Source organism: Coenobita brevimanus, chromosome 27, assembly GCF_032717465.1.
Source record: "Coenobita brevimanus isolate Jiangsu-jjx chromosome 27, ASM3271746v2, whole genome shotgun sequence".
NCBI classification, from domain to species: Eukaryota; Metazoa; Arthropoda; class Malacostraca; order Decapoda; family Coenobitidae; genus Coenobita; species Coenobita brevimanus.
In genome coordinates this window covers 11,241,581-11,257,461 of record NC_136980.1, presented here as the reverse complement: position 1 = coordinate 11,257,461, position 15,881 = coordinate 11,241,581, and positions in this window count along the sequence as shown.

Here is a 15,881-nt window from a genome sequence, read left to right as displayed (position 1 = left end):
GACGTATCGATTTCCTGTAAGAACCATGATTAAGAGCAGTAAATTCTATGTATGTTCATTATCTAAATATAATCCTCTGGAACAGGGGCGTACCTAGAGATTTGGAGGCCTGGGGGGCTAGGTGCTTTTTGGGGGCCCCCCTCTTGGAGGGGGGGCCCCGCAAAGAACCTAGCCCCCCTAATTCTCAAAACTTATCTAATATCTCAGCCGGGATTGTCAGGATGATAAATATATACATTTGTAAATATTAATTAAAAAGCTTATAAATTTTTAAGGCTTTTGGGGGCTCCCCTCAATTGGAGGCCCGGGTGGCAGTTTCGAACCCCCCCCCGCCCCCTCAGGTAGGCCACTGCTTTGGGAGCATATTTTGTAGGAAAAGGTGGGGGAACGGAGTGTGTTTTTTTTTCTTGCTTGCAGTAAAGTCAAAAGTGCTCAGACTTATCTCACTTTGTCGTCCAATTACTCGAAAATTATTGGACATATCGATTTCCTGTAAGAACCATGAAGAGCAGTAAATTTTATGTATGTACAGGACATAACAATGTAATATCTCTGATAAGAAGTCATTGTTACGTAAGCGGGAATATAGTGTTTGCTGTGCGCTCATGATGAAAGTGATACACGGCCGTGAGTACCCAGTCTTTTTTTGCGATTTATTCGGAAACTATGAGGAGTATCGAAAATCTGTTTGGGCCATGAGAAAGCTCATGAAATTCTACACAATATTATGAAATAAAATTATAAGGTGTGCGGGAAAACTTTTGCAGGAAAGCTCCCTGAACAAAAAAGTTTTTTTTTTATGGTTTTCAGTTTTTGGCTAATTTCTCCAAAACCTCCAATTTTATTACAACGCGACAAAATTCATTAGAAAGCTGATGAAATTCTCTATCAAAACTTCTAATAACATTTTCTTGTGTGATGGAAATCATTCGAATGGTGATGTTGGGAAGTGAATTGATGTTGCAAAATATTTATTCAGGGCCGCCTAATGCAGTTTAATTCGTGTTTCTGTTTTTTTTTCTTTTTGTGTGCTTAACAGCTAGAACGAACATCGATGAAGAAGATCATATAGGTTTCATGGCAGTAGATTGAGGTTTGGGTGGCGAAAATAAGGCAAGAATACGTGTTTTCAGTGGTGCACGGGCGGGCTGGGCGGGTAGCCAGTCGAGTAAAATCGTGTGCTGGGAAACTTACTGAAACATATGCTTGCACGAGAGGGTTCAGATGAGATTGACTAGCCTCACTCATCCCTGAGTGGCACTGAGTAAGCAATAAATCCCAACCACCACTTGGAAATAAACCTGCACTGGCTCAATCCGATTGGATCAGATGATAATGATGATTATACTTGTAATTTTTCTGTTGTTGTAATTGCTGTTGTGTTGGTTGTTGCTGAAGATAATACTGAGGATGTTGTTACACTGATGATGACAATGATGATAATGGTGGTGGTGATGATTATGATAATGATGTTTCTCTGACTACTCTTATTTGGATGTGGAATCCAATGGACAGCACAAGTCAGGCTATTCATTTAGGCGTCCCCGGAGATCTTGGGTTACACCAATGGATTAGTGGTACATGTGAGGAAGGTGCTGATGTGATTATGTGTTTTGTGCTGTGAGGAACAGCATGACAGTATGTGTGGTTTGGTAATTTGTGATTTGTATTATCTGTCGGTGAAGCAGAGAATAATATGACCACATCCTAGTCTGGCGTGGTTACATTATGTCTGCATGGGAGGGCAGCTTCTGAGGGAGGGAATCTGTTCGGATGCTGCATGCATGGTTATGGTGGGTACCTTTTTACCTGAGGCAATAGCCAGCAGGTCAGTGAGTGGTCAGCGTTCTTCTTCAGCTGCTTCTGGCAGATTTGTTAAAAGGAGGCCTTTGGAGACATAAAAGTGGTACCATATAAGGTAATTTAACATGGAGAATCCAAATCTGCCATCAGCTGACACATGACGTGGTGCCATCTAGGGACAACTATAGTAAAAGTGCTTAATTTAAGCCTATTGAGACACAAAAGTGGTCCCATATAAAGTTTTACTTTTTACAGCAAACTGTTCAAAACAAGAGCCTTGCCCCAAGTCCCAGGCAATTCTACTCTTGTTATGGTTGTATTAGTGTACCACACCATGTGATGGAAGAAACTGGGCACAGTCTGCAAAACTGAGTAGTAATAGTACTAATTAAGCAGCTTAGGATTCTGCCTTATAATTTTGCAACCTCAGATTTTTAACAGTCTGGGACAAACGCTGCCTGGTGAAGGGCCTTGGAGTGACTACACTGTAATTAACTTGGCAAGGCCGACTCCAGTAAAGTTTGGAGCTTTTTTCTTCATCCACCTCTGAGCACATACTTGATAAACCATTCCTTGATGTTCAGCAGTCATCCACCATCCAACAGATTGTCACACAATATCATTTCAGCGCTGATACCCACCACCCATACTGAATACATGATGAGGGGTGTTTCATTCAGGACCTACCAGTCACAGATGAGGGCACGGGTGGGAAAATGGATTTATTTCCAACCTGCTTCCATCAGAGGTTTTAATAAAAACCCTTATTACCCTTATATTCGAGAAGTAAGCTTACAACTTTCTCTCTCTCCCTCTCTCCATTTCAATTTCAGTCTTGTCATCCAACTATCCATCTTTTACAGAGATATGATACAGGACCATATTCTCTTTAGCATAGAAGCTTTCATAGCATATCTTCTTCGGCAGTTCATTTTAACCACTAATACAGCTCTTATCGTTGTCTGGGTAAAAAACGAGGTCCACGCATATGAGGATAGCGTAGGAACCTGCTGGGGCCCTCTCCCAGAAGAAGACCCTCAGAGTCCTACTGTACCCATTGGACTTATGTCTCCTCCTGCGCCAGTTTCCCCAGGATTATATCCCTCACGGACCAGTTCCTGCTTTGGATCTATTCACTGCTAATCCCCATGGGCCTATTCTCCCTCTGCCCACCCACCCTTTCACCCATCCACACTCATCCACCCATCCTGCCCTCCCACTGCATCCTGTCTCACCATACGTGGTTCGTTGTTAGCCCTATATAAGATACAAGTCCTTTTTATTTCACTACATTTTGATGTACACTGAAATTTTGAAAGAGTATCACATATCTGTTTATTTATATATTTGATTATTTATAATTTGGGCCACTCCTGCTGACAAAGAGGGCCCCAAGAGGTCGATTGTATCACTTGCACTGAGAACCATCACTGTTGTGGTGCAACAAGGTCAGAGTAGAATTTCGTGTGCACCAGTGATTTTTATAGCTACAGCTAGAAACTGCCACTTTGGTTGTTCCTGTTGACGGTATGAAGCTGCTACTATTCTTCATGGTGCAAACCACCTCGGTAGAGCACTATCAGTTTTCACCCCCAGCAACATACATCACATTTCTAGTTGATACTGAGGTCAAGCAACTTGGGTACTCATACTGCTTTCCACATTCTGACAAGTGGGCAGAAAAGCTTTTTAGTCTGTGTAAGTGAGTGTCACCTGGTTCGTATGTGAACGACTGATAACAGCATAGGTATATACATTTATTTATTTATTTATTTATTTTTTACAGATGGGATTCCAGCAAAGTTTTTTAATTTGGAGGAATTCACTCTCGTTTTTTTTTTTCCTCTTCCTAACTAGAAACTGTTTATGTGGTACATGAACAGCATGTATGATGCATGAGCGATATGGTGATCGAAGCAGATGAGTGGCACGGTGGAAAAAAAAAAAACAGTTGTTGCACGTACGAGAACTTGCGACTCATGGATATTTAAACTAGGAAAATCTCCCAGTAGCCCATTATCTTATAGATTAATATCGCTAATTTGTAACCCAAGCAAAACCATGAAATGGTTAACCTAAAGGAATATCATCTCCAACATCCCTTTATCTGATACCCAGCATAGATTCCGACCTTTATACCCAACCACCACACACCTCGCAAAGTTGATCTAGTTTATCAAAAAGTTCAACAAGAATCGACATTATTATGAGCTTCACTAGCACCAGCAAACATAAACAAAGTTTTTGATGCAATATAAAAACATATCCTGATAAGAAAATGTTAAACAGAAACACGAAAAACCACGTTAAAACTGGCTGGCCAACTTCCTCTGGCCGACAGGCATAGATACTCTGTCAAGATCAAAGATCTCGAATCAAGATATTATCCAGCATTGACCAACTTTGCTCAGTCCTTTCAGCGTCTCCCATAGCCTTTCTCCATGACCCAGGAACCACTATATCTTCACTAACAGTACTGTCCACTGCTGATGACCAGATAATAACATCGCAGTACTGTATTTCAAAACTGAAAAAGCACCGGCCCAGTTCCAGCTATAATGATTAGAACACTAATTTAGGCAAAAGAAAATTATTGCCTCTCAAACAAAATCAACTATCTTCCTCTTCACTCCAGATATATATAGTACATGGAAGACAATAAACTCACAGCTTTCCCTCTTGAACTAAATAGAAACAGAGTAAAAACATTACGAAGTTTTGGGACTTATTCTTAACATGCAACGAACACCAGTTTTCAATGCACCTCGAAATGTCGATGCCTTGAAAATACTCACAGGTACTGTTTTCGAGCAGCAAAAAGAATTACTGAACGTAGTGACAGTGTTCATTACAGCAATAACGAATTGTGCTATCCCAAACTGGCACCAACAAAACCAGCACAAATATGAAAAAGCTTTAAAAATTACACAAAACAAAGCTTTAAGAATAATAACGGAATGCAATATGACCACATTTACAAATTACCTACATCATGAAACTAAACTATTTTCCGTCAACCATCATCTGCAAAGCACACCAGTCACTGTTTCAGGCCAGAAACCATCACACCCTATAACTTCATATCACATCATCCACCTCCATATAGAAGCAACAAATTAACATCTGCCAAATCCCCCTGAGAGTAACTCAGTAACTTCCTTTCCCCCATCCACCATTAAATGTCAGGGACACACACATGAACACATGCCACTACATACCCCTTGCCATACAGCATCCTTCTTAAACCCCTGTCAGACATCCACCCTTCGGAAACTACCCAACTCACAGAGACAAGAGTGCACCTTGCCTCATTTGGTGTCATCTATAAGGAGTTGCGACAACTAAGTTCAAGCTGGTGCCATGTTGTTTTCATGTGGTGTGGCAAGAAGCAGGAAGTGAATGAATAATTTTGAATGCTTTGCAGTTTTCTCTGTAGTTATTAAGTTTTCATCATTCAGAACTCCATGCAGCACTGTAGATTTTAAATTACAAATATTATATGTGAGCCCCGGAGCACTTTTCTATATTCCATTAAGTAAACAATAAGTCGAAGTTGTTGCAACTGTCTCTCTCTATGGAGGGTGCTGACCTAACTGACCTAACTGCAGTGTTATCATCATCTTTCCCTTCTACAGTACCGGCACAAAATACCACTCATTAATCCCCCATTATGCCCACATTTCAATGCAGACCTCACACCACAGCACACTTTCTTGCTTTGTGCACCACATTATCACCACAAAGACAATCTTTCAAAAAAATCTCGTGAATGAGCTCTGTGAGCGACCGGTCGAAGTCACTGGGTTCCTGGGGTCCACTAGATTTACCTCCAGTTTTGTCTGGGTCGCACTAACAAAAGGTATGGAGCCAACCCACACTTGAATATCTCATCTTGCATATGTGTGCCCGGAATCGTGCTAAGTCTGTTATTCGCTCTGCTATAAATAATTTCATTCGTACTAAATGCTATGAACTCTCCAACACAAACTCTTTCCACTCCTGGTACCTTGACAAAAACCTTTCGAACAGCTTTGCTTCATCATCCTTCCCTCCTTTTTTCCACTCTGATGACTCTGTAGCTATTTCTTCTACTGATAAAGCAGAACTATTCACTCAATTCCACCTTAGACGATTCTGGTGCTGTTGCTCCATCACTTCCACCCTCTGACTTTCTCATGGCTGACATTTATATTTCTTCAGTCGATTTTTCTGCCACCATTGGCCTCAATACCATCAAGGCATATAGGCCTGGTGGGGTCCCTCCTGTTGTCCTCAAGAACCGTCCTTCTCTGCGTACACCCTACCTAGGTAAACTCTTTCGCTTTTCTCTATTAAATTGTACCTTTCCTTCTTGTTGGAAGTTTGCTCTCATTCAGCCTGTCCCAAAGAAGGATGACCATTCACATCTCTCTAACTCTCGTCCATTATCTTCCATGCACTTCAAAAGAGTTTTGAGTCTATTCTTCATAAAAGAGAAAAACTGAAACACCTTTCGCTCACAACTCTCTTTCTGATCGTCAGTATGGTTTCCTCCAGGGATGCTGCACTGGTGATCCTCCCACCTACCTTTCACACATGGTCACCCTCCTTTTGGGACTTTGGCTAAAGCTAAGCCATTGGACATGACATTTCAAGGGCTTTCGGTCAAGTTTCGCATGAATGTGTAATTTCCAAACTGCTCCCTTACAGTTTCTATCTTTCTACCTGTGCCTTCATCACTAGCTTCCATTCTGGTCGTTCTATAGCTGCTGTTGTAGGCGGCCACGATTCTTCTAGAGCTATCACTAATGGTGTTCCTCAGGGCTCTGTCCTATTACCAACTATCTTCCTTCTATTCATCAGGTGACCTTCTAAGCTGTAGATCTGACCCTGTCCATTCATACACTCATGACTCCACCTATCACCACTCCATTCGCTTCCCACAGCACGCATCTCAGCAGTTGCTTCAACGAACAAGAGATGAGGGTATGGCACACCTAATGTTTGACTTGGTCCATATCTCTGTTAAGGGTAAAAGTAATTTTGTTTTTGGTGCATCAAAGACTCAGTTAATACGTTTTGTATCCTGACAGCGTCTTCCTCAGGAGTATCCTCTAAATTTTTATAGTATTCAACTCGATCCTCCATCATCTTTGGACATACTTGCGATTTCATTCTCTTGGGATTTGTCTTGGAAGGATCATGTTGCCTCTCTTATAAAGTCTGCTTCCAAGAGATTGGGTATGCTAACCCAATTCTGTGCTTTATTGCTCCTGCACAGTGGTTGACTTTATACACGGGTTTTATTAACCCGTGTGTGGAGAGCAACTCTCATGTGTGGGGTTGCTTCTCAAATACAGCTCTTCTCAACAGGATGGAGTCAAAGTCTTTTCATCTCATTAATCCTCCACCTCTTACTGGCTCCCTTCAACCTCTGTCTCTTTGCTGCACTGTTGCATTTTTGTCTCTTTTCTGTTGCTACTTCGGTGATCTTTGCTCCTCTGAACTGTCTGCTTGCATCCCTCGACCACTACAGCGGGTGCTAAGCACTAACGGTAAATGACACTGTGATACTTCTGAGGAAAATAGCTGCATTAGTGATGATATATTGATGACCCTGATTGCAGCCTTAGTAATGATGATACTGGAAGTAGTTCTAGTAATCGTAATAGTGTTCGAGGTGATGGCAATAGTAGTGTGAGTGTTGTAGGTGGTGGGCGTGGTGATGTGTGTGAAGGTGGAGCTGCTGCTGCTGCTGCTGGCTGTGGTGATGTTGGTGGTGATGATAGTGCAACAGGTCGTCGTCAAAAGCTTCTCCCGTTACCCATGTAGAATAAAGGGGCACTGTTTGCGTAAGGCAGTTAGAAAAGTGGGGAAGAATGTGGCCAAGCATAAGCATAATACAGGGCAGGAATATGTTAGTTACCACATGAAAAAATTTGTCGAAGTACGCAAAGCTAGTCCCCCATTCCATGATGGCTGCTCTGAGAAGATAGGCAGAGAAGCAATAGATGAAATTTTTACCAGTTTCTGGGCAACTGGCAATTACAATGCCCAGACTGCCTACCTTCTAAGCCTGATATGTGATGAGGCAGCCAAGAGGAAGTCCATATGTGCAGAGGTGAGACTCATTGTGTATTATGTAAAAGTGGAGCACAAAGTGTGCCACTCTGCCTTTGCATCTATGGATATCCATGTCCTGGGCAAGAAGAAAACGGCCATTTTCCTGCAAAAGCACTGTGACTCACCCAATGGGACCCCAATGCCTGATAAATGTGGACACAATCCCTCTCCATGTGCCATCACTGGGCATACCTTAGAGCTTGTGCATGAGCATATCCAAGGTCTACCTGTCACAGCAAGTCACTACACCTCTGCCACAACCCCACACTGAAGATACCTGGACGCTTGCAACAGCATCACCGAGCTCTATGTCAACTACCTGACGTGGAATTAACCAGAACAGGAATGATCAGTACAAGGTGTCAGAGCACTTTTATAGAACGGTGTTCACATGAGATTACAACACCGTCTTCCAGCCACCAAAGTCAGATGTTTGTTCAACATGTGGGAAGCTTAATCAGATCAAGAATCGGAAGGATGCTGGCCTTTATGTTGCCAACATTCAAGACCAACTGGCTGTTCACAAGCTTGATGCTCGAGACCTCCTGCATCAGGCTGAGCAGACGGCATCCTCCAGTAACTTAGCCAGTGTCAAGATAGCAGCCATAGACATGCAACAACTGCTTCCCTGCCCAGCTGCGAGCTGGTGTGACTTACTATAAGCGGATGTTGTGGGTCTATAACTTCAACATTTACGACATCAACAAGGAGGAGGCCACTTTGTTTGTGGGTGATGAGGTGACAGGGGGGCATGGCACAGACAAAGTGGCCAGCTGTGTGCTCAAGTGGTTTCAGATAGCGATCATCCAGCAACAGCAGGACTTCACCACTCTTCATGTGTTCTGTGACATCTGTGCGAGAACATCATTATGGTTCTTATGGCCTTGCATCAAATGCACGCCAAGTATTTGTTCAGGGTTGAGTTAGTCTCTATTAAGTCTGGCCACTCGTTCAGGCCCTGTGATTGTATGTTTGGCCTGATTGAGATGAAGGTCCGTTCTGCCATGTTCATCTCTAACATCAAGATGTACATCAGTGTTATAGCTTCCTCCATCAAAATGCAGTTCCCTGTTGTGGCCATGAAATGGGAGGACTTTTTGGAAGTCAAAGCTTTGATGAACAACATCACAAAACCTCAGGCAGTTGGCTTCTCCCAGGCCTGCCAGCTGGTGGCTGACATCACCTTTCAGGTGGGCTTCATGCAAGCAATGAAGGGAAGGGCGAAGTATGCACAGGAGAAGTTGTCAGGACTCCATATTATGAATACAAATCATAATAGACAGCATGATGGATAGATAGATAGATAGATAGATAGACAGAGCACCAGACATGGTGTTTGAACGGTAAATTAGCTTGCAACTCTTTAAGTGAAGGAATGTTGATCGTGCAACAGAAGCAGTACATACACGCAGACATACAATATTCTAGAAGCTTCCACGACAGTATAGCACATGTGACACGACCCCTGCTAAACGAGAATGTAGGAATCAGAGCTCAGAAAGGGACTGGCCATAGAACCGGCAGGTAGTGGAGAAAGCGAATAAGAAGAGGGGTCCAACTAGACTTAGTTAGTATATTAAGTTCCTTGTAATACATCTGCTGCTCAACTTAGACTTTCTCTGAAGATAATAAATCAAGATCAACTCCCTGTATTAATCTTTAACTCCTCCTGTTCCTTGATTACCATAATAACTTTAACCAAAACTCATGACTTAAATATTACAAGAAGTGGCTACGAAGTCCAACAATATATGGTGGCAGTAACGATCGACTCTACGCCTACGAACCATCATCCCTAAAAAGGTGAGCGAAAGTGTAAGCAAGATCAGCTCCAGTTCTGCAGCTGATTCTACATTTTCAAGAAACTACAATTCTACGATCAAGTGAGTATACAAGACGAGTTACGAGTGAGGATCAACAGCTCTACAATTAACTACAAATAACAAGTCTACAAGACAACTCTATAATCTTCTTCACGCAACTTCAAGTATCAACAACAAGAATAAAAAAAAAAAAAGCAACTAAAGGAAAAGCAAGACCAAAGCAACAAGCACTAAAACCTCAACACTCTCTCCTACAGTCCCCCCCTACCTCCATCGCTGATGCAGAGGTCAAGACACACGGCAAACACCAGAGCCACATTTATAACGCCTCTTACTCACCTTTCCTCACTCAGGTTACTCATCACTACTCAGCTATCCACCACAGCTACCAGTGTGGGAAGCCGACATCACCATGTGTATCTGCTGGGACATCACCATGCGTGTTTGCAGAGACAACGCCACGCCAATCAACGTGTGACTAACACCAGGCACTACTCACCCACTACTCGTTACTCATTATTTACATAGCTCCAATTCATACTCATTTATTTCCACAGTATTGAGTGGGAATTTGACGTTCTATGGTAAAGTTCGCCTGTGACTAGAGCGGTTAACCACTACATTCATCAGGCCATGGAAATTCCTGAGTAATATCCTCCATAAACACAGCCCTAGAATTATCGAGAGATGATCTTCATTCAACTCTGCATTTATCTTCCAAGACTGACAGTTGCTTCGACACGCCTCTCCGTGTGGCATGTGTATCAAGTGGGTGTAATTATACTGTCATTTCTTCTCAGTGCTTAAATTAGGTACAATCAACTCCTTTACTTATTTTTATATATACGTTTATACACTCACTATCTATCATTTATTACAACTCATTTACTCATCTGTTTAGTTAGGACATAAACAAAAGACGTATTTCATAACACCATACCTTAGCAACATGAATTCTTTTTAGCTGAGTGATATGACAGGAATATTTTCATCCCCACCCGTGTTACTACCAGATGATACACAGTTAGTGCCCACTGCGGATACACAATTAGGAGAGCACCAGGGCAACACACCCATCCTACAAAATTCACCACAAACTAAAGATAAAGAAACAAATACCTCAGTACTAGATGATAATGATGATGATTGGCAAATCCCCTCTGACGTAGCGAGTGAGAACTTTGTCTCTGACTTGCATTCCTATGAAAATATACTTAACAGAGTTCATCGTTCAGGAAAAATCTGTTCCACTATTCCCTCACACAACGATAAACAAATCCAAGTTAAATTAACAGAGCAACCAGTGAAGATGAATACCACGGATCAAATCAGATATTCGTTTATCATGAGGATAAAACAACCCCGAAATTCTTTGGCACAGAAAAAGATCGCATTGACGTCATTTCATTGGTCAATCAGTGTGAACAGATCTTCGTAAAAAGACACATTACAGATGAACAAGTGAAAATTGCTATTTTTTCCTCTTGGATTAGTCAGGAAAGATGCTCAGCAGGAGACTTGCTAAGGTCAGATAAGCGCCTCAGAGCTAAGACATCTGACACATTTAAAACTGAATTTTTTACGAAATTTTCTGGAGGTATGAACCTTTTACCAGGTATAATCCCAGAATTACATAAGATTGTAGATCTTGTAAGGGAGCACACTACAAATCATGTGCTCAGTGAAATAACTCCTGATGTTTCCACGATCAAAAGAACATTATTAGCTACCTTAGAAAACTCGAACTGGATAACAGGGAATGGAAAGATGTCCCCAGACCTCGTCGTGGACATCATTGGTTATGTAGCTGCCTTGTGTAAATTACCTGATAGGACCCTTAAGATCGCCAAGACGATCGCGTACAATCCAGGTATGTGCTTACTCGACTTAATGAAGGAGGTAGAGATGCAGTGTAGCAAAGCAGGGGTGATCGAAACACAATCACATTCTAGTATAATGAGAGTGCATGAGACAGTTTCAGCTGTGAAAACAGCTACAACTACCCCAAACAGAGAATAAAATCGATTGCGACCCGAAACAGGCAGAGCAAACAACCAAATGTGTCGAGGCATCGATCACAAACACCAAGCCACAGGCAGTTTCAAAAGTTTCCGCGCAGCCAGAGCAGATCTCGCGCCACAGACACCACTAAATATGGGAAGTCATCTCGCAGATCACAGTCAGGAGATAGGTCCTTTCTATGTCATTATTGTGCAAAACCAGGACACACAAGGAATGAATGTTTTATCAAAACAAAAGAGGATAGACAAAAGACACTAGAATTTGGTCCCTACTGTAGGCATCATCGGTGCCAAGGGCACTGGACCAGTAACTGCAAAACAGTAGAAAAATTAGTGTCTGTTTTCAAATCGGGGGAAGACCAAATCACGACAAAAAACGAACAAACGTAAAGAAAAACAAGTCTAAAATTCACATGGGAGGCATGTTGGGAAATGAGTGTATCTTGATACCAGCTGTATGTGAGGATCAAAACGTTTCATTATTTTTAAACACAGGCTCTCCAGCGAACTTAATAACACAAGAAGAAACAAATAGAATTTTTAGAAATAAGAAAAAAGTAACTTTTCTGGAAGAATCTGATTTAGACTTATATACAGTAGATGGACAACAAATCACAGTAAAATTTATGATAAGGTTAAATATAAATTTCACAGAGACTACAAGACCAATCTCTGCATTTTTCTATATCATTGAAAACTTAGCAATTAACGTTCATATGTTACTGGGCTTCAGATGCTTGAGAACAGAGAAAATAACTTTACTCCCACAAATGAATGGAATAGACTTTGACAATGAATTCATAGAGGTAATGCCATCAGAGTCCTCACCAATTAGTAAAAGAGAACCAAAAAGAATTGGTAATATTAAAAGCTTAAGCAAACATACACAAACAGATGAGTGTATAGATCCACTCACCCCCCCCCCCCAGCCTACAGGACTAGAAACCCAGGTAACGGTACTGATTTATCAGTTTTTCCCGCCCATTTCACCAATGATTTAGTTGTACCACCTAACTCCTATATGAAAGTTACCATAAAGAGCAAATTACAGAATAGTACTGTTCTTGTCTTAGAAGAAATATGTAAAGTAAAAGGATTGTCAGTAGAAAACGCATTATGTCAGATGAACGACGAAGGGCAAACTCAGATATAAATAATTAATCACACGAATGGGAAAGTACAGTTGAAAAAGGGGACTTGTATAGTTAATATTGAAAAATGTCCCGCCCCTGTGAAGGAAATAGTTGTAGCTGGAGTGACAAGTGAGATAAATCTATGGATAGAGAAAGCATAAAAGAGAATTTAATTCACTCAGGTGACTTTGATGAAGAAAATGATTTGTTAACCCCGTTGGAAACACACAGGGACACCGTAGCATTACCCGGAGAACAAATAGGGTGTACTAACCTGATTAATCACAAGATTAACGTGCACCTAGATACACCACCAATTTTCGTACCGGCCTATCGAATCCCACAATCTCAACGTACACTTGCAAACCAGTATGTCGATGAAAAGTTAATACTTGGAATTACTAAGCCATCAACCTCCCCGTGGAATGCCCCATTATTCTTCGTGCCCATACGAAATGGAGAAATGCGTGCGGTAGTAGATTACCGTAAACTAAACAATCACACAATCCCAGACCGATTTCCCATGCCATTGCTAAGCGACATCCTACAGAATATTGGACCAGAAAATAATGTACTTTCCACGATCGATCTGCTATGTGGTTATTATCAAATTCCTGTAGATCAGGCGTCATGTAAATACACTGCCTTTTCCACAAATAGAGGACACTATCAGTATAGAAGGATGCCCATGGGACTGAGGACAGCCCCGGGCACATTCCAGCGTCTTATGAATTACGTATTGTCAGGAATTTTAGGACGAGGAACATTCGTTTATCTTGACGATACAATCATTGCAACGAAAGACATCACAGAACATCCCCAGGAATTAGACCTACTCTTAGAAAAGCTTGGTGATGCTGGTTTAAAAATTAAGCTTTCTAAATGCAAATTTTGCTTTAAGGAAATAAATTTCTTAAGCCACAAATTAAGTTCTAATGGTTTTCACACCGCTGATGACAAAATACAGGCAGTGAGAGATTTTCCTGAACCTACTACGAATGACGAAGTTAGACAGTTTTTAGGTCTAGCCGGGTACTATAGGTCATTCATACCACAGTTCTCTCATATAGCCTTTCCTCTATTCCAACTACTCAAAAAAGATGTTACATTCCAATGGGAAGAAGAACAAAAACAAGCATTTAACAAATTAAAAATTAAACTAACAAATGCACCTTGTTTGGCATATCCGTATTTCACAAAATCATTTATTATCTGTAGATGCATCAGTTAAAGGATTAGGGGCTGTACTGATGCAAGAAGATAAAAGAGGATAGAACCAACCAATTGCATTTGCCAGCAGAAAATAAAAGGAACAGAGAAAAATTTTTGCACTACAGACTTAGAGGCACTTGCAGTGGTTTTTGCATTACAAAAGTTTCGAGATTTGGTATATGGTTACGAAACTAGACTTAGTATATTAAGTCCCTTGTAATACATACGCTGCTCAACTTAGACTTTCTCTGAAGAGAATAAATCAAGATCAACTACCTGTATTCATCTTTAACTCCTCCTGCTCTTCGATTACCATAATAACTTTAACCAAAACTCAAGACTTAAATATTACAAGACTAAAGAGTTTATATATATATATATATATATATATATATATATATATATATATATATATATATATATATATATATATATATATATATGGTGGCTGCGAAGTCCAACAAAGTTTGACTTGTCCAATGTGGCACTGATGCCTGAGTACCCCACTGAGCACCTTCTGACACCACAAAAGCGCAGGAACTTCAGAAATCCCCTCAGCTTTCTTGAGTCAGAGGCCCAAATGTGGCTCAACAGTCTCCTTGACCGTCAGGAGGAGCTGAGGCAGATACAAGGGGGACATGATCATGCTGGTGAGGAGTCAGAGCCATAGCATGACCCTGACAACGACACTCTGGGCTATGTGCCAGCTGTTTGTTGCACTTGTGTCATCAGACACTGGTGTCAAGCCTCCCCCCTTTCCAACTATGCCACCTTTGTTGACGACTATTGTGTCACAATGGACAATGACATTTAGATTGGCTCTACTGAGACTTTCTCTGATGTCTGGTGAGTGGACTAAGATTTTTTTCCATCATTACTCTGATTAATTATGCTACCATTTTTTTTTTACTACACCTTTGCTATTGCATTATTTACCTTCGCTGATAACAAGAGCAGCACATAAATGCAGACACAGAGGAAGAAACAGACATGCGGGTCCCGACAGACAGACAAACAGATCGACAAGAGAGAAGAGGTTGTGGAAAGTTGGGAGTTGGATTGATTGTATCTTTTTTCATTTTTTGAGGCCTACTCATATGACCTTCTGGGGACCATAGCACATTCATATTATTTAACAGTACTTATCTTCGTTCTCGTCAGTTGCTTCAGCAGTCACGTTTGGCCAGAAAATGGGTTAAAAGTTCAGCAATATATATATATATATATATATATATATATATATATATATATATATATATATATATATATATATATATATATATCCTCTGAACTGTGTGCTTGCATTCCTCCACCTCTACGAAGGGCGTGTAGCACCCGTCTGGCAGCAAACTCTCATCCCTTTTCTGTCCAGCTTTCTAATGCAAGAGTTAACCGTTACTCCCAGTCTTTCATTTATGCAACAGGTCAACTCTGGAACTGTCTCCCTCTGTCTGTATTTCCTGCTGCCTATGATCTCCAGTCTTTCAAAGCAGTGTGCCCAGGCATCTCAAAATGATCGGATCTTGAATTTGGCTCTCTATTGTATTTTGTTTTTCTCTTGGAGGGAACTGTTACTGCGGGCTCATGGCCTTTGGTTCCTTCTTCCTCGCATTATATATATATATATATATATATATATATATATATATATATATATATTTTTTCTCTCTCTCTCTCTCTGAATATATATATATATATATATATATATATATATATATATATATATATATATATATATATATATATATATATATATTTAGGTACGTAACCTAACCTAACCAAACCTA